The sequence below is a fragment of the Lucilia sericata genome, unplaced genomic scaffold (genome assembly GCF_015586225.1).
Source record: "Lucilia sericata isolate MDLA Ls3-8-SP2 unplaced genomic scaffold, ASM1558622v1 Contig000090F_arrow, whole genome shotgun sequence".
In the NCBI taxonomy this organism is placed as follows: domain Eukaryota; kingdom Metazoa; phylum Arthropoda; class Insecta; order Diptera; family Calliphoridae; genus Lucilia; species Lucilia sericata.
This window is the reverse complement of record NW_023994123.1, coordinates 747501-764815: the sequence shown is the minus strand read 5'-3', so window position 1 is coordinate 764815 and position 17315 is coordinate 747501. Positions and strand designations below refer to the sequence as shown.

The following is a 17315-nucleotide window of genomic DNA, read 5'->3' as shown; positions in this document are numbered from 1 at the left end:
TTAAGTTTTTCGTGTCACACCGGGCAACAGTCATTTTCAAACATGAAAAATCTACGTGTACAGGTAACTGTGGACCATTAGTATTAACACTGTGTACTCAGTTTTTCATGCCCCTGTAAAAGGACCATAAAGTTGAAAAGACATAAGATTTCAAAAGATGGAATTCCAAATTTATATAAAGAATATGTTATTAATATTAATATCAAATGAAGCTGAGAACCTCTGCTTCAAAATAATATTATTTATTTCAATTCATCAGAATTAAAAAAGAAATGGAAGCTTAAAGAAAATTTGTCACAAAAAAGTAGTTAAAAATTGTTGTTTCGAAAATGATAACACTCATTAATTCGTAATGCGTGAATTACGAATAATTGCACCGTGTGAACGGGGTATTAGCATCATACAACACATATACACTATCGGACAAAATAAAGTGCTAAAGTGCTCATGCTACATTATTTCATCGAAAAATCTGTTAAATGATTATTGAATATGGATTTTTTTTTTAAATTCATTTAGTTTATATACAATGCTACAAAAACAACAATAAAACAAATTTATTCCACCTAAAATTTTTCTGTATAACATTTAAAATTAAAGTAAATTAATTTTATTGTCGGACTTTTTTATGTATATCAAAATTTTTTATCTATTTTGGTTCTGATTTGAATATCTGGATCTACTCAAGCCATTTTTGTAATTTTTTTACCATTATTATTCGCAATCGCTTTAACTTTCCTTGCTTTCCCCCATACTATTATTGTCAAAAGAAATCCGTTTTTGTTCGCTATTTCAGTGGAATTTTTTGATTAATTGTGGTCAAATATTAATCTATTAGATTTAGGGCGATACTCTAAGCAGGTCATTCAAATTTTTTAGTGTTTTTTTTTTCTTACAATAATGTTTTTAACCTTAGTCGTGTGTTTGAAGTCATGAATCGGTTGAGACATTAAGTCTCCCAAACCCATTTTTACGGCATTTATTTCAAAATGTTTATTAAATACGCTCGTGAATTGCTCATTTGTTATTGCTTACTCCATTTTCACTAAGATTCGCGCTCTTAAAGTTGAATAATGTAACAATACCGATAGCCCTCCACCATAATGTCTAAAACCTTTGGTATTGTTTTTAAAATTTTGTATATTGAAGGGCTTAACTCACACTCATTCTCGACATTTTAAAATTTTCGGTAGAAATTGGGACTCATCTAAACAACTACGTAAATTTGAGCTAAAAATTCGAAATTAAATACTAAAATCGAAAAAAATTTTCATGCTTTTAAATATGTTGGTGAAAGATTGAAGGTATGGGTCAGTTGACTCTTCGTATGTGTCCAATTTTTAATGTTAGGTTTGGGGAACCTAGGTGAAATTTATTCAAAAAGCTCCAAAGAACACTATGTGAGCATATTACAGTCAAATCTTAAGATCAGTGCCTTCGAAATGGCCTTGGTCAACTTTATATTTCGGCAAGATAATAAGCTTAAGCACTTGATAAAGTTAAAAACATAACATTACCGTAGGAAAAACCACTGAAAAATTGAAATAAGTTGCTCAGAGCACAGCCCTAAATTCAATAGATTAATTTTGGACCACAATTGATCAAAAAATTCCGATGAAATAGTGATCAAAAACGGATTTCTTTTGAAAATTATCATATGGGGAAAGCAAGGGGAAGGGAAGGCGGTTGCGAATAATAATGGAGAACAAAATTACCAAAATGGCTTAAGTAGATACAAATATTAAAATCAGAACCAAAATAGATAAAAATTTTGATATACAAGAAATTTAAATAATGATATATAAAATTTACACTTTATTTTGTCCGACAAAAAAGTGAATTTATTTTAATTTTTGATGTAATACAGAAAAATTTTAAGTACAATAATTTAGTTTTATTGTTATTTTTGTAGCATTGAATATAAACTAAAAGATTTTGAAAAGAATTTCCATATTCAATAATCATTTAACCGAATTTTCACTGAAAGAATATAGCATGAGTACTTTTGCACTTTATTTTGTCCAATAATGTAAATATTTCAAATATTCGTTTGAATTGTAAGACCTTTAAACTTTGAAGTCTTTTTGTAAGGACGTAAGAGCTGATTATAAAAAATGGAGTATGCAGAATTGCTCTAAATGGACTCTAGTTTCACATGCATATCAACTTTTCTATGTGTGAAATCTTTTATCAAAATTGTTAAATTATAAAAATTATATGTATATGATTTAAAAACCTATACATATTTTTTAGATGAACTTAAAATGTCCCAAAGAAACCATTATCCATTCCTATCGCATGTAGCTTACAAATTCTTCCGAAAATGTTAAATTTTGAATAAATCTGGTCCACATATTGAGGGCAAAAAATAAACAAGATCACTAGATTTCGTTTAGTTTTAGTGATAATATCTGACTGTTTCACAATATCGAAACAACATTTTCTTTCTTAGAGTGTGTGCCAATCGGTAACAATTTACTTCAAAATGTAAATTTTTGATAGATATGAGGTGAATAAAATTTTACTAGCTCATAAGGCTACATAAATTTTTGAAAAATGAAAAGAAAAATTTTAAAATACAAAAAATAAAGTGATAATATCTGACTGTTTCACAATATCGAAACAACATTTTCTTTCTTAGAGTGTGTGCCAATCGGTAACAATTTACTTCAAAATGTAAATTTTTGATAGATATGAGGTGAATAAAATTTTACTAGCTCATAAGGCTACATAAATTTTTGAAAAATGAAAAGAAAAATTTTAAAATACAAAAAATAAAATATTTTATAATTTTAGTTTATAATACATTTGATTGTAGAAATTTATTTCAATAATAAAAAAAATCAATAAAAGAGCTGCAGATTTCCTTGTGCAATTAGTGACAATTGTCAAAATTTAATGTAATCAAAAATATTTCGTTTGGCACTGCAAAAGTGATAATATTTTCCATCATAAGAAAATTTTATTTTACCATAGAACTTTGCTACCGTTTGGCACACAGCCTTACAAATATATTGAAAACAAAAACAAATGTTATTTGTTGTTATATATTGAAAACAACAAAAATTTATTTGTTGTTTTCAATATATTTGTAAGTAAGAAAATGTTCTTTCGCATTTAGAGAAACCGGCAGTATGTCTCAAATTTTAGTCGTTCAAAGAAGAACTTAAAATTTCAGGTGTTGGACCTGGTAAGTTGGTTTGACTATGTAAAGAAATATGTACTTGGTCTTACTTATTTAAAATTGGAAGCATACGCGTATTCAGTTGGTGTATAATGGGGAATTTCGAAAAGAGTGTTTTTTTTTTAATTTAACCATTTTATTGGAAAAACAGGACATTATCATCTGAACAATTTCATTTAGCGCAGTAAATATCATTGAAATATAAACGACCCGTGAGGTAAAACTTTATTCTAATTGATTAATATTTTTAAAGATGTAATGCAAGAGGCATAGTTTGTGTCCAAGTTTTGTTTTGATATGCAATAAAAAAATAAACAAAATCCTTACGGCCAGCAAAAGTTTTACATTTAACAGAAGTTAATTTAGAGTAAATATAGAAAAAATCATTAGGATTTGTCACTTCACTTTCGTTACGTTCCAATAAAACTTAAAATAAAAAAAAATAATTTGTTTATTTTTTCAATAAAAATGTTTTTGGAAAAAGTTCCTTTATGTCTAAAAAAATACTTTTTTTCGTTTGAGTTGAGTACAACTTCAAAATTTCCATTTTCCATGCCTGTTGTCAACTATTTTATATCAAAACGCGCCGTGCATTTAGTCCAGCGAAACGCAACGAGCTCCCTTGCTTTTCTTGTATACGTACATAAGCAGCGTTACCATTGTGAGACTAAAGTCGCAATTTGACCCTTTTTCAAGTGTTTTGACACTTTTTATGACCCCTTGTCAAAATGAACTAAATTTGCGACTTCTTTCGTTTCTTGCCACTTTTTGCCCCTTTTTGAATAAAACACATTTTTGTGTATTTACACCATAAAAAAAGACGGGGATTGTTTTTGTCATTCCGTTTGTAACACATCGAAGTATATCCACAAAAGAATACATACATATGAAGGGCTTATTGCAGTAACTGGATATGCCACTAACCATCACAATTCGATTTTATGTGCTTTTTGAGTTGCTAGTAACCATATCTAATGTCCCTAAAAAGATTTTTAGCATATTAGGGTAAATTGGCGATATAAGGGTCATGCCTCTTTTTCCATTTAAACAATTTGAAAAAAAAAAAAAAAAAAGCGGAATTGTTATTTTTTTATGTTACTGTGATAGAACAAGTTAAGACAAATATACATAATTATACGAAAAGAAAAATTTTTTGCTCGAAATCTCGGGAGATATAATTTTTTGAAATTAAAGTGGCTTACCATGTTACTGCATAAAAATAATTTCATTTATAATTATGTTGCTTACACAGAAAAAAAAAATAAAAATCGTATTTGACTACAAAATTCACAGATCTGAATCCAAAATTATTCAATTCCCAGCCTATAAAGATTTTGTCTCATTGACTACGACATTTGTAATTTTTTGTCTTGTTTTGGTTTTTTACAGTCGATAAATAAAAATAATCAAATCGACTAAAATATTACTCAGTTAATTTTTTATTCCCCAACAAACTTTTTTATCAAACCAATAATAGTTTTTTTGAACTTTTTACTTATTTTTCAATAAAATAATTAGTTGGTTTGATTATAAAATTTGTTAAGTAATTAGAAAAAAAAAATGATAATTATTTTTATTAAGACAACAATTTTTTTATTAGATTTTATGCCAATTTCAATAAAAAATATCATTGATTGGACTAATTTTTTTAACAAACTTGTTTTTTTCCACCCCAAATAATAAAATAAATTTTTTAAAAATTATATTTTTACTATTATTTTATTTAAAAATATATATACGTTTTTAATGCTATTACAATAAAGTATAATATTATATTGTACATTTTAGGAATATAAATAATTAATTTTTAATATATTAAATTAAGTTTAAAATAACATTTAAATTTGAGAAATAATTTTTAAGTTTTAAGCAACCTTGGTTGGATTGTACTATTTTGAAGTTTAAGAAGTTTAAATTTCATATTCAGCTTCTTTTTGGTGTCTGTAACTATGGCAAACGAATTATGGGAATCTGTTACGGTAAACTTTTTTCTGGTTTGGGCTCCGGCTTTATCAGTAACTAATTTCTGCTGAGGTGGAAACAAGTAATGTAGGAAATATTGAATAGAAAATATCCTTGATTCTGAAAAAAAAGAAATAAAATGTAATTATGTAAATGTTAAATGTCAATTATATTAAAGTCAATAATATAGCAGCTTACCATCATTGCACGACTTCAAATTTTTCAGCATTGTTGTAACAGAAACGTTTGGTACTTTAGTCTGAACCCAATTGGTTTTCATTGGTTTAGCTTCAGATCAAAATCTATGTCAATCTGTAAAATTTAAGTTAGTTAAAAATAATCTAATTTATAGTGTATTAAGAGTTAACTTACGGAAGATTTTATGTATTCAGGACATAATTTTAACATCTCGGATAAAGACTTTGATCCCTCAATTTGCTGAAATCTACATTTATAACATTTCCTCCAATATAAATCCATTTTATCGTTACTATAATAATAATCTTGGTAGTGTATCTGGGGGTTGTGGGTTCGATTCCCACCAGATACTCTGGTCTGCTACACTGCAACGAGCATATGGTCATCGTCACCCTGCCCGATAAATATGGTTAGAATATAATTTTTAATTGTGTTGTAATGGACAAATAAATAAATATTTCTGCGAAGTCAAATGAGTCATCACAAAAGGAACACCTTATTAAACATACCATCTTTATGTGGCTTTCAAAGAAAAATTATAGATGTAAATAATTTAAAAAAATTACGATTATGTATATTTGTTTATAATCACTTTTCACTTTAAGTACAAATGCGTATTAAATTATTACAATTATAATTACTTTTATTTTTTTAACAGATCACTCTTAACAAAATACGTCCTTCCACTTTGATTAGCAAAATAAAACTAAACATAAACACAAAAAAAATACTAAAAAAAACGTTGAAAATTTTACTCGTGTCTTGTTTCGACATGATCTTTCAACAACAACAATCTTAAGCTAAAATATGATTTCCAAAAAAAGTTTTTGTAACGTCTTTCTAAAGCATAGTAACTGCAAATTGCATAGCAACAGCAGAAAAAGTACAAGAAAATGCCCTCGATTACAAAATTGTAGGTGAATTAACCGAATTGACAAGTTTTTTTATTCAAACGGATTAATTATTTTATTAAGTGAATTTATCGGTTGCTATTTTTCCAAAGACAACTTTTGACTAATTATTTTATCAACTTAACAAAATTTTTAATCAATAAATTGTCCATTTATGACAAAAACAATTGTAGGCAATTTTAGAGCTCCAGTTTTTTCTGTGTACCAAGTTATTGCTGATTGGAAAATGTTCGATTGCAAAACATCAATAAATTTTGCTCATAAATTTACTTTCATTTCGTGGAAAAATCTTATATAATGTTCAAACTATGTGCATAATATTAAGTAATATTTATCATACCAAATTAGCAAAGACATTGCAGCATATCCTATAATCTTTGTAAAACATATCACAATCATCAGCATATACAAAAAGCATAATATTATAACACCTGTTATATAAAGTGCATATCGAAACCTCCTTTGAACAATGGACTTGAAATTTCTAAAATTCGTGCAAGACTTCTGACACAACATGAATCGAAATTGGTTCAGATGTTTAAAATGATGATCAAGAAGCAGAAAATCAACTATGCTGAATAAACTCAAGATTATCTCAAATTTTAATCTGAATATTCAGTGCAAAACCCAAAACAATAGCGGTATTCGACGTTCGATGCGTTTTGCATTGTAAAAGTTTAATCTTGCAAATATTTTGCTAATGATTGCGAGCGGTTTCTTTCTTTGATATTTGCAATGCAATTTAACAGCTTTTTAACAGCTGATAGAAGTCAACAATTAATGAAAGTTTTTGTTTGATTTTTTCAATAATCTTTGAAAGAAATTGCCCAGGAAATAACTTGGACTGAATGTAAGACTTTCGCCTATTTATAAGTGGTCTGTAGATACCTAACTTTCCATTTATGTATACGGCCTCAACTAACATTAATTTTTGTAACAGTTCCGCGGTTTGTAAAAAAAAACACTTATTTGTTTAAAAAAAAGTACTTCTATACTTGGTGCCTCCTCCATATAATGAAAGAACATTTATATTCCTTCTGTTGACCACTATTTGTTTACAGTTGTATTCATAAAAAATGCTTATTTTAGATTTAAATCACACAATAGTTAAAGTACACTTTAGACTTAAAAGCCATTAATAAAATTGTGGTATTCATAAACAAATAACAAACCTACATTAACTATTGTGCTGTTTATTGTTTAACTTGGCAGCACTGTACAATTTGGCTGTCATTTTCTGTGTTAGTGTTGCGAACAATTAGGATAAAATATTCGTTGAGTCGGTTTTCTTAATTTTATATTTTTGGTTATAACACATTTTTGAAAATAAGAACGAACTTTTAAGAAAAATAAATGTATACATGGCTACAATAAATATATATTTAGTTCAGATGAATGAATATAACATATATATTTTAAATTATAATTAAAAGTATTCGAATAACGAATATTTTGTGACAAAATAAACATCACTATGCACATTTTGTTATTTTTACTTATTTTTATAGCAATTTTTAATAAATTTTTGCAAATACTGATAAATTTCTTTGATAAAAGACTACATTTTATTGCCGGAGAAGATGTTTTGCATTGATAGAACACTAATCAATATCATTTACACTCTTAAATACTTCATGGCTTTATATTTAGCGAATAAACTATGAAAAAGACAAATAAAATGATTGCGGCCATGATTTGATTGACAGGCGGGCATTTTCAAATTGCCAAAAATAGTATTAACCAACTGGAATACTGTCAAATATTCATCTATTAATCCAATAATGCCTAGATTTTAGTTTTTTCACCAAAATAGAAACTTTTAAAATTTATCTGGAATTTTATTTACAAATTTGTAAACGTTAAAATTACAATTTTTAGATTTCATTTCAGAATAAAACATGATTAGTTTTCGTCTTCAACCTAAAATTAATGAAAAAAGCTTAATCAGAGACAAAATTTGTAAGAATTCAACTTATTGTTGGCTTAAAGTAGGGTCGAGCGTACAATAATTTTTTTCTATTTGTCATTGGTTTATTGAAAGTATTTTAAGCTATTTGACGTTTATGAATACCATTTTCGTGGATTTTGCGTAATAGTGTTTAATAAACCTAAATTAACTTTTTATGAATACAACCGTTAGTTTTTCACTTTTTAATTTATTTGGAATCATTTTTGCCTCTATTGTTTTAGTTTCATTTATTTTGTTGTTTACAATTGACAGCTGTTTTAATGAGAGAATTGCAAACGCAATAACGCACCAAAAAAAAAACTATACCATTTAAGTATTGCATGAATACAATGGTGTGACAATTGCAACAGTGTGTGTTTTGTTGTTGGATTGCAATAAAAAGCTATGAAATTTTGCATTTGCTCTTTTACAAGACCATTTGCACTAAACACTGAACTCCGCTAATAATGTGTTTTGTCACTCTATTTAAAATAGAATCATACAACAGGACCTGCCTTTTACTGCAGAATAATTTAGCTAAGAATATTTAGCCAAATTTATTCTCATATAAAAAAAGTAACTAAAAATATAATTTCATATTGAAAATAAAATTTATAGATTTTTTTGTAGCAAGAACATGATTAGCCACTTTGAAAACGTACTAGAACTTGTTTTTTGAAAATAAAAAATGTTCTAATATTGTGAGGCAATAACTTGATAAGCCACAATTTTTTGTTAAACCAATAGTTTCCACTTTATTTATGATATCCATCTATTGGCATAAGATAGTTATCGACCTTATATGATTATTAGGCGTGTTTGAAGTACAAATTAAAAAAACAAAATTTTAGAATTTTTTTAAACTTTAATGTCGAAAATTTTATTTTTGTGGCATATCGAGTTACTGCAATAAGCCCTTCAATTAAAAAGTAAGTTGTCAAATTTTACATTAAAATACTATTTTAGGAATACGTTAACAACCCGAAACGGCTTCCATTTCCATAGTTTTTAAACAAAGTTTAGTATGTTTAATTAAAAATGTTTTGATTATTAATTGAATATTCTTCAGGCTCGAGTTCGAGTCCCACTTGGGGATAAGTCGGACACAACAGCAGAATGGAATGCATTTTCGGGACGGCTCCTCATCAGCAGAAAATTCTGCTGTTGTGTCCGAAAAATTAAATTTTCAGTATTCTTATAATTAAAAATATCATTACAATTTGGAAAATGACTTATCCCCAAGTGGAACTCGAACTCGAGCCTAAAGAATATTCAATTAATAATATTAATATCACAGTTCGAAGAAATCAATAATCTTAATAAAAACGATTTTATTTTAAATTTTGTATCTCTTTTAATTGGTTAAGGAGTTATAAGCATTTAAAGATTTTTCAAGCTAGGGCCAATGGGTGAAAAGTTACACTCAAATTGTAGGCAATTTTAGAGCTCCAGTTTTTTCTGTGTACCAAGTTATTGCTGATTGGAAAATGTTCGATTGCAAAACATCAATAAATTTTGCTCATAAATTTACTTTCATTTCGTGGAAAAATCTTATATAATGTTCAAACTATGTGCATAATATTAAGTAATATTTATCATACCAAATTAGCAAAGACATTGCAGCATATCCTATAATCTTTGTAAAACATATCACAATCATCAGCATATACAAAAAGCATAATATTATAACACCTGTTATATAAAGTGCATATCGAAACCTCCTTTGAACAATGGACTTGAAATTTCTAAAATTCGTGCAAGACTTCTGACACAACATGAATCGAAATTGGTTCAGATGTTTAAAATGATGATCAAGAAGCAGAAAATCAACTATGCTGAATAAACTCAAGATTATCTCAAATTTTAATCTGAATATTCAGTGCAAAACCCAAAACAATAGCGGTATTCGACGTTCGATGCGTTTTGCATTGTAAAAGTTTAATCTTGCAAATATTTTGCTAATGATTGCTAGCGGTTTCTTTCTTTGATATTTGCAATGCAATGCAATTTAACAGCTGATAGAAGTCAACAATTAATGAAAGTTTTTGTTTGATTTTTTCAATAATCTTTGAAAGAAATTGCCCAGGAAATAACTTGGACTGAATGTAAGACTTTTGCCTATTTATAAGTGGTCTGTAGATACCTAACTTTCCATTTATGTATACGGCCTCAACTAACATTAATTTTTGTAACAGTTCCGCGGTTTGTAAAAAAAACACTTATTTGTTTAAAAAAAGTACTTCTATACTTGGTGCCTCCTCCATATAATGAAAGAACATTTATATTCCTTCTGTTGACCACTATTTGTTTAGTTTTTCACTTTTTAATTTATTTGGAATCATTTTTGCCTCTATTGTTTTAGTTTCATTTATTTTGTTGTTTACAATTGACAGCTGTTTTAATGAGAGAATTGCAAACGCAATAACGCACCAAAAAAAAAACTATACCATTTAAGTATTGCATGAATACAATGGTGTGACAATTGCAACAGTGTGTGTTTTGTTGTTGGATTGCAATAAAAAGCTATGAAATTTTGCATTTGCTCTTTTACAAGACCATTTGCACTAAACACTGAACTCCGCTAATAATGTGTTTTGTCACTCTATTTAAAATAGAATCATACAACAGGACCTGCCTTTTACTGCAGAATAATTTAGCTAAGAATATTTAGCCAAATTTATTCTCATATAAAAAAAGTAACTAAAAATATAATTTCATATTGAAAATAAAATTTATAGATTTTTTTGTAGCAAGAACATGATTAGCCACTTTGAAAACGTACTAGAACTTGTTTTTTGAAAATAAAAAATGTTCTAATATTGTGAGGCAATAACTTGATAAGCCACAATTTTTTGTTAAACCAATAGTTTCCACTTTATTTATGATATCCATCTATTGGCATAAGATAGTTATCGACCTTATATGATTATTAGGCGTGTTTGAAGTACAAATTAAAAAAACAAATTTTTTAGAATTTTTTTAAACTTTAATGTCGAAAATTTTATTTTTGTGGCATATCGAGTTACTGCAATAAGCCCTTCAATTAAAAAGTAAGTTCTCAAATTTTACATTAAAATACTATTTTAGGAATACGTTAACAACCCGAAACGGCTTCCATTTCCATAGTTTTTAAACAAAGTTTAGTATGTTTAATTAAAAATGTTTTGATTATTAATTGAATATTCTTCAGGCTCGAGTTCGAGTCCCACTTGGGGATGAGTCGGACACAACAGCAGAATGGAATGCATTTTCGGGACGGCTCCTCATCAGCAGAAAATTCTGCTGTTGTGTCCGAAAAATTAAACTTTCAGTATTCTTATAATTAAAAATATCATTACAATTTGGAAAATGACTTATCCCCAAGTGGAACTCGAACTCGAGCCTGAAGAATATTCAATTAATAATATTAATATCACAGTTCGAAGAAATCAATAATCTTAATAAAAACGATTTTATTTTAAATTTTGTATCTCTTTTAATTGGTTAAGGAGTTATAAGCATTTAAAGATTTTTCAAGCTAGGGCCAATGGGTGAAAAGTTACACTCAATCGAAAAAACCCTGTATGACCTCTAACTCCTACAGAGCTGACCTACTATCTAATAATACTAACATTGGTGTAAATTTCATCCAAATCGATTTTTTGACTTTCATGAAAAAATTTCATGAAAGGTAATATTTTTATTGATCCAAAACTATAAATAAATAAATTAATTCATTTTTAGTTATTCGATTTTTTTTAGAAAACAGTAGCCAATATTGTACCCCCTACAGATTAAAATACTTCTAGCCGAATTTAAATATAAAAAGGGATCTGGTAGTCTTATTTCATTACGCGGTTCCATTAAAAATGTCGATTATTTGTAGAAAATGTAAAAAATGGATCTGACCGTTTAAACTTTGGTGGGAAATGTATTGGGCATAAGAGAATCCTATTTTTATTGCTTCCTAAAGTATAAAAGGTAATTTCAATAAATACAAAAGTACGTATATTCAATATTAATTATAATATTATTTTGTCTGTCTCGTTGAAGGATTAATGCGTTCCAAAATATAACTCTTACAATTTGGTGGATTGATCATAAAATTTATGAAGAACTACAAAAATATTTTAGAGTCCAACGTTTTACAATTTTTGGAAGTGTACCAGTCAACAGTTGGAAGATTAATACAGATTTCCTGAAAATTATCTTATACGGTAATAATTCTAATTTTTTCATACATATATTACTTATTTTAGATTAGTTGTTAAATGAATTATTTTTTCTATTATTTTAATAAAAACTATAAAATTTCATTTTATTTAGATTTATTTTTATATATTTTATGTTAATGAGTATATAAATAGAAGATGAGAAAACTCAAAGAACATGATTAGCCACTTTGAAAACGTACTAGAACTTGTTTTTTGAAAATAAATAATGTTCTAATATTGTGAGGCAATAACTTGATAAGCCACAATTTTTTGTTAAACCAATAGTTTCCACTTTATTTATGTATCCATCTATTGGCATAAGATAGTTATCGACCTTATATGATTATTAGGCGTGTTTGAAGTACAAATTAAAAAAACAAATTTTTTAGAATTTTTTTAAACTTTAATGTCGAAAATTTTATTTTTGTGGCATATCGAGTTACTGCAATAAGCCCTTCAATTAAAAAGTAAGTTGTCAAATTTTACATTAAAATACTATTTTAGGAATACGTTAACAACCCGAAACGGCTTCCATTTCCATAGTTTTTAAACAAAGTTTAGTATGTTTAATTAAAAATGTTTTGATTATTAATTGAATATTCTTCAGGCTCGAGTTCGAGTCCCACTTGGGGATAAGTCGGACACAACAGCAGAATGGAATGCATTTTCGGGACGGCTCCTCATCAGCAGAAAATTCTGCTGTTGTGTCCGAAAAATTAAACTTTCAGTATTCTTATAATTAAAAATATCATTACAATTTGGAAAATGACTTATCCCCAAGTGGAACTCGAACTCGAGCCTGAAGAATATTCAATTAATAATATTAATATCACAGTTCGAAGAAATCAATAATCTTAATAAAAACGATTTTATTTTAAATTTTGTATCTCTTTTAATTGGTTAAGGAGTTATAAGCATTTAAAGATTTTTCAAGCTAGGGCCAATGGGTGAAAAGTTACACTCAATCGAAAAAACCCTGTATGACCTCTAACTCCTACAGAGCTGACCTACTATCTAATAATACTAACATTGGTGTAAATTTCATCCAAATCGATTTTTTGACTTTCATGAAAAAATTTCATGAAAGGTAATATTTTTATTGATCCAAAACTATAAATAAATAAATTAATTCATTTTTAGTTATTCGATTTTTTTTAGAAAACAGTAGCCAATATTGTACCCCCTACAGATTAAAATACTTCTAGCCGAATTTAAATATAAAAAGGGATCTGGTAGTCTTATTTCATTACGCGGTTCCATTAAAAATGTCGATTATTTGTAGAAAATGTAAAAAATGGATCTGACCGTTTAAACTTTGGTGGGAAATGTATTGGGCATAAGAGAATCCTATTTTTATTGCTTCCTAAAGTATAAAAGGTAATTTCAATAAATACAAAAGTACATATATTCAATATTAATTATAATATTATTTTGTCTGTTTCGTTGAAGGATTAATGCGTTCCAAAATATAACTCTTACAATTTGGTGGATTGATCATAAAATTTATGAAGAACTACAAAAATATTTTAGAGTCCAACGTTTTACAATTTTTGGAAGTGTACCAGTCAACAGTTGGAAGATTAATACAGATTTCCTGAAAATTATCTTATACGGTAATAATTCTAATTTTTTCATACATATATTACTTATTTTAGATTAGTTGTTAAATGAATTATTTTTTCTATTATTTTAATAAAAACTATAAAATTTCATTTTATTTAGATTTATTTTTATATATTTTATGTTAATGAGTATATAAATAGAAGATGAGAAAACTCATCTTCTAAAAGAAGAGAGTACTCATCTTCTAGCAGAGAAAACTCATCTTCTAGAATATAAGATAGGAACACTTCTGGAAGATACGATAACAACACTTCTAGATGATACTAGAAGAAGAAACTTCCTAGTCACATCTAGAAGAGTCTTTAGCAATACCTTACTTCCAAGAGTTATCTAGAAGTTTCTTTTGTGGGTCTTCCAGAAGTATCTTCCCGACTGGTGACAAGAATTCGTATACTTCCGCAATATCGCTTGCGAGCTTTTATCACGTTTGGAAGTTTCACTCGGGTAACTTCCGCAATAGTACCTTTGCGAAGTTGTGCAGCAAAAGTGGGCGGATTTGGTTTTCTTTTTTTTTAATTTGCTTTCACTTCTTTTCATTTTGGACAGCTTTAAAAACACAAATTACCACGCGTTAAAAGTAAATTTAAAAATAAATTTTTCTTAACAAAATTTATGTATAAACACTTTCCTTTAACTTTTATTGATATTTTTAGGCTTTAAAACATATTTTTAACACTTTTAGAGTTAATATCAATTTTAGTTTTATATTTATTCAATTATTGACCGACACGATTTTTCCTTTTACTTCTTCATGGCAGGGTTACCAACCACTTTAATCGGGCAAACCTTTTAGAAACTACAGAACAGTTCGTGTGCGTCATCATAACATAAAATTTTTGTACAAGATATTTTTTTAACAAATGGTTGTCTTGCCTTTAATATGAACTCCTGGATAATACGAACACCCAAGATTTTACATAAGTGACTCTAAAGAGTGAACAACGCTAGCCTCTATTAAGTGAACTTAAAGTATTTTTGTGAAAAAATTAACAAAATATGATTTTTTATAAGTTTTTTACACATTAGTTTATTTTTTTATGAAATTATTTATGAAAAGATATGTTTTTTTGTCGTTAGAAAAAGCTCCGAAAAACAAAATACTATAACACCACTTGACTGAACAAATTTCTTGATTTATTTAACAGGTTTCTCTATTTCACTTGTTTATTTAAAATTTAATGATGCTTCGATAATCCAAATATTCTGATGAATTTTGTAGTAAAAAACTTCAGAGGAGGACATATTAAAACGTTTGAGTAGACAACAATGTTAAGAGAAAGCAAATCATATTTGATTCATATCAATCAATTGAAATGGGAACTTTTAATTTTAAATTCAGAGAAGTCATTTCGAATTCAGAAAAGCATAATTGAAACTGATAATTTTAATTTTACATTCAGAGTATTCCAACTGAAATTAAGATTTTCGTTTCGGAAAGGAACAATTGAATTTGATATTCAGAAAAATCAATTATAAATGAGATTTCTTCGTTGGAAATTCTGAAGAGAACAAGTAAAAATTAAAGTTTTTATATGAAACTTGGAAAACAATTTTAAATTGAAGATAAAGCGTATATCATTTGCGAATTTCGGGTCTTCCGATATTGAAATAAAAAATCTCAACTCCAATTTTTCGGACAACGAATTTCTAACTAATAAAGTCTTAAGTAATTCCAATTATTATTTGCCGAATTTCTAACAAAAATTTAATAGTTCTTTTCTAATCAATTAAAAAAATTATTAACAATTTAATCAAAATAGTGTAATAACACCAAAATAACATTGTTTATTAACTTTTTATGATCTCTTTAAAGTGAAATTTCTGCATAAAGTACACAGGCCTTGCATGAATTAGTTCACTTTATCCCGACTTCACTTCACTTCATAGGAGCAGTTAAGATTCCTCAACATTTGTGCATGTAAAAGTATCGAAATATACATGTATTTGAAGAATAAGTGGACTATGTGAAGGGTTTTATTTATATTGTTATTACGGTATCGAAGCACACTGGGTTTAGCTAGTATGATAATAAAATTCAATATAAATCTAATAAATGTGAACACCGGGTATCTCTAATTGAAATAGCGAGACATTCCAGTATAATGCTAAAATGGGTTCCAGGCCATAGTAACTGTTAGGGTAACTGTAGGAAGAAGAGGTGTCCGTTAGGGTGGGTCGAAAATAGGCTTTTCTCTCAAATGGTAAATATAAGAAAATTTTTGTTAGTTTTGAAAAATTTAACAAACAAAAATATTATGTTTATCTTTATAAGGTTCATAAATGTGCTAGTACGAATTTTTGTTCAAATTGGATAACACTTACTCGGTTTAGTCCGTAGTCAAAAAAGGGCCATTATTTTAACAGCATCTCCAAAACTCCATTTTCAAACTTTAAAAAATTTTGTAAATGGATTTTTAAAAATTAAAGTTTTCTATACTGGATATTATAAAGGATATATATAAGAATTAAACACAGAAAGAATGAGCTTAATACCTCCTATAGTTTTACCGTAAATACGATTTGAATTTGAAGGATTTTGGGAAAAAGGCAATTTTTGCCAATAATTAAGTAAAAATTATATTATTACCAATTGTTGCTAAATTTTGATCAAGTAAATTGGGATTATTATTTCCGAGTCCATGGAAAGTTAGTTCTGATCAAATTTCCGAAACTAAAAATCATTAACCCTCTAAACACCGGGGTCAAAATCAAGTTTGTTCCCGAAATCCTTCAATTTCACATCGCAGGTACGGTAAAACTATTAGAGGTATTGAACTCATTCTTTCTGTGTTTAATTCTTATATATATCCTTTATAATATCCAGTATAGAAAACTTTAATTTTCAAAAAAATCCATTAAACAAAATTTTTTAAAGTTTGAAAATGGAGTTTTGGAGATGCTGTTAAAATAATGGCCCTTTTTTGACCACTGACTAAACCGAGTAAGTGTTATCCAATTTGAACAAAAATTCGTACTAGCACATTTATGAACCTTATAAAGATAAACATAATATTTTTTTGTTAAATTTTTCAAAACTAACAAAAATTTTCTTATATTTACTTTTATATGTCTTCAGAATCACAAAAAGTTTGAAAATGGAGTTTTGGAGATGCTGCTAAAATAATGGCCCTTTTTTGACCACAGACTAAACCAAGTAAGACTAAAATTCGTACTAGCACATTTATGAACCTTATAAAGATAAACATAATATTTTTTTGTTAAATTTTTCAAAACTAACAAAAATTTTCTTATATTTACTTTTATATGTCTTCAGAATCACAAAAAGTTTGAAAATG

The 17315-nt window shown here is 27.5% G+C and overlaps 1 protein-coding gene and 1 long non-coding RNA gene across 2 annotated transcripts in view; both read right to left on the bottom strand.

Moving 5' to 3' along the window:
* LOC119599837 (myosin-I heavy chain) overlaps positions 1-17315 on the bottom strand; it is a 779075-nt gene that overhangs the window by 26207 nt on the left and 735553 nt on the right. The gene's annotated exons all lie outside the window — the stretch shown is intronic.
* LOC119599838 lies at positions 5053-5725 on the bottom strand. Its single transcript, XR_005231097.1, has 3 exons — positions 5519-5725; positions 5345-5458; positions 5053-5266 (listed from the first exon to the last, which is right to left on the bottom strand). It is a non-coding gene; the product is annotated as an uncharacterized LOC119599838 (long non-coding RNA).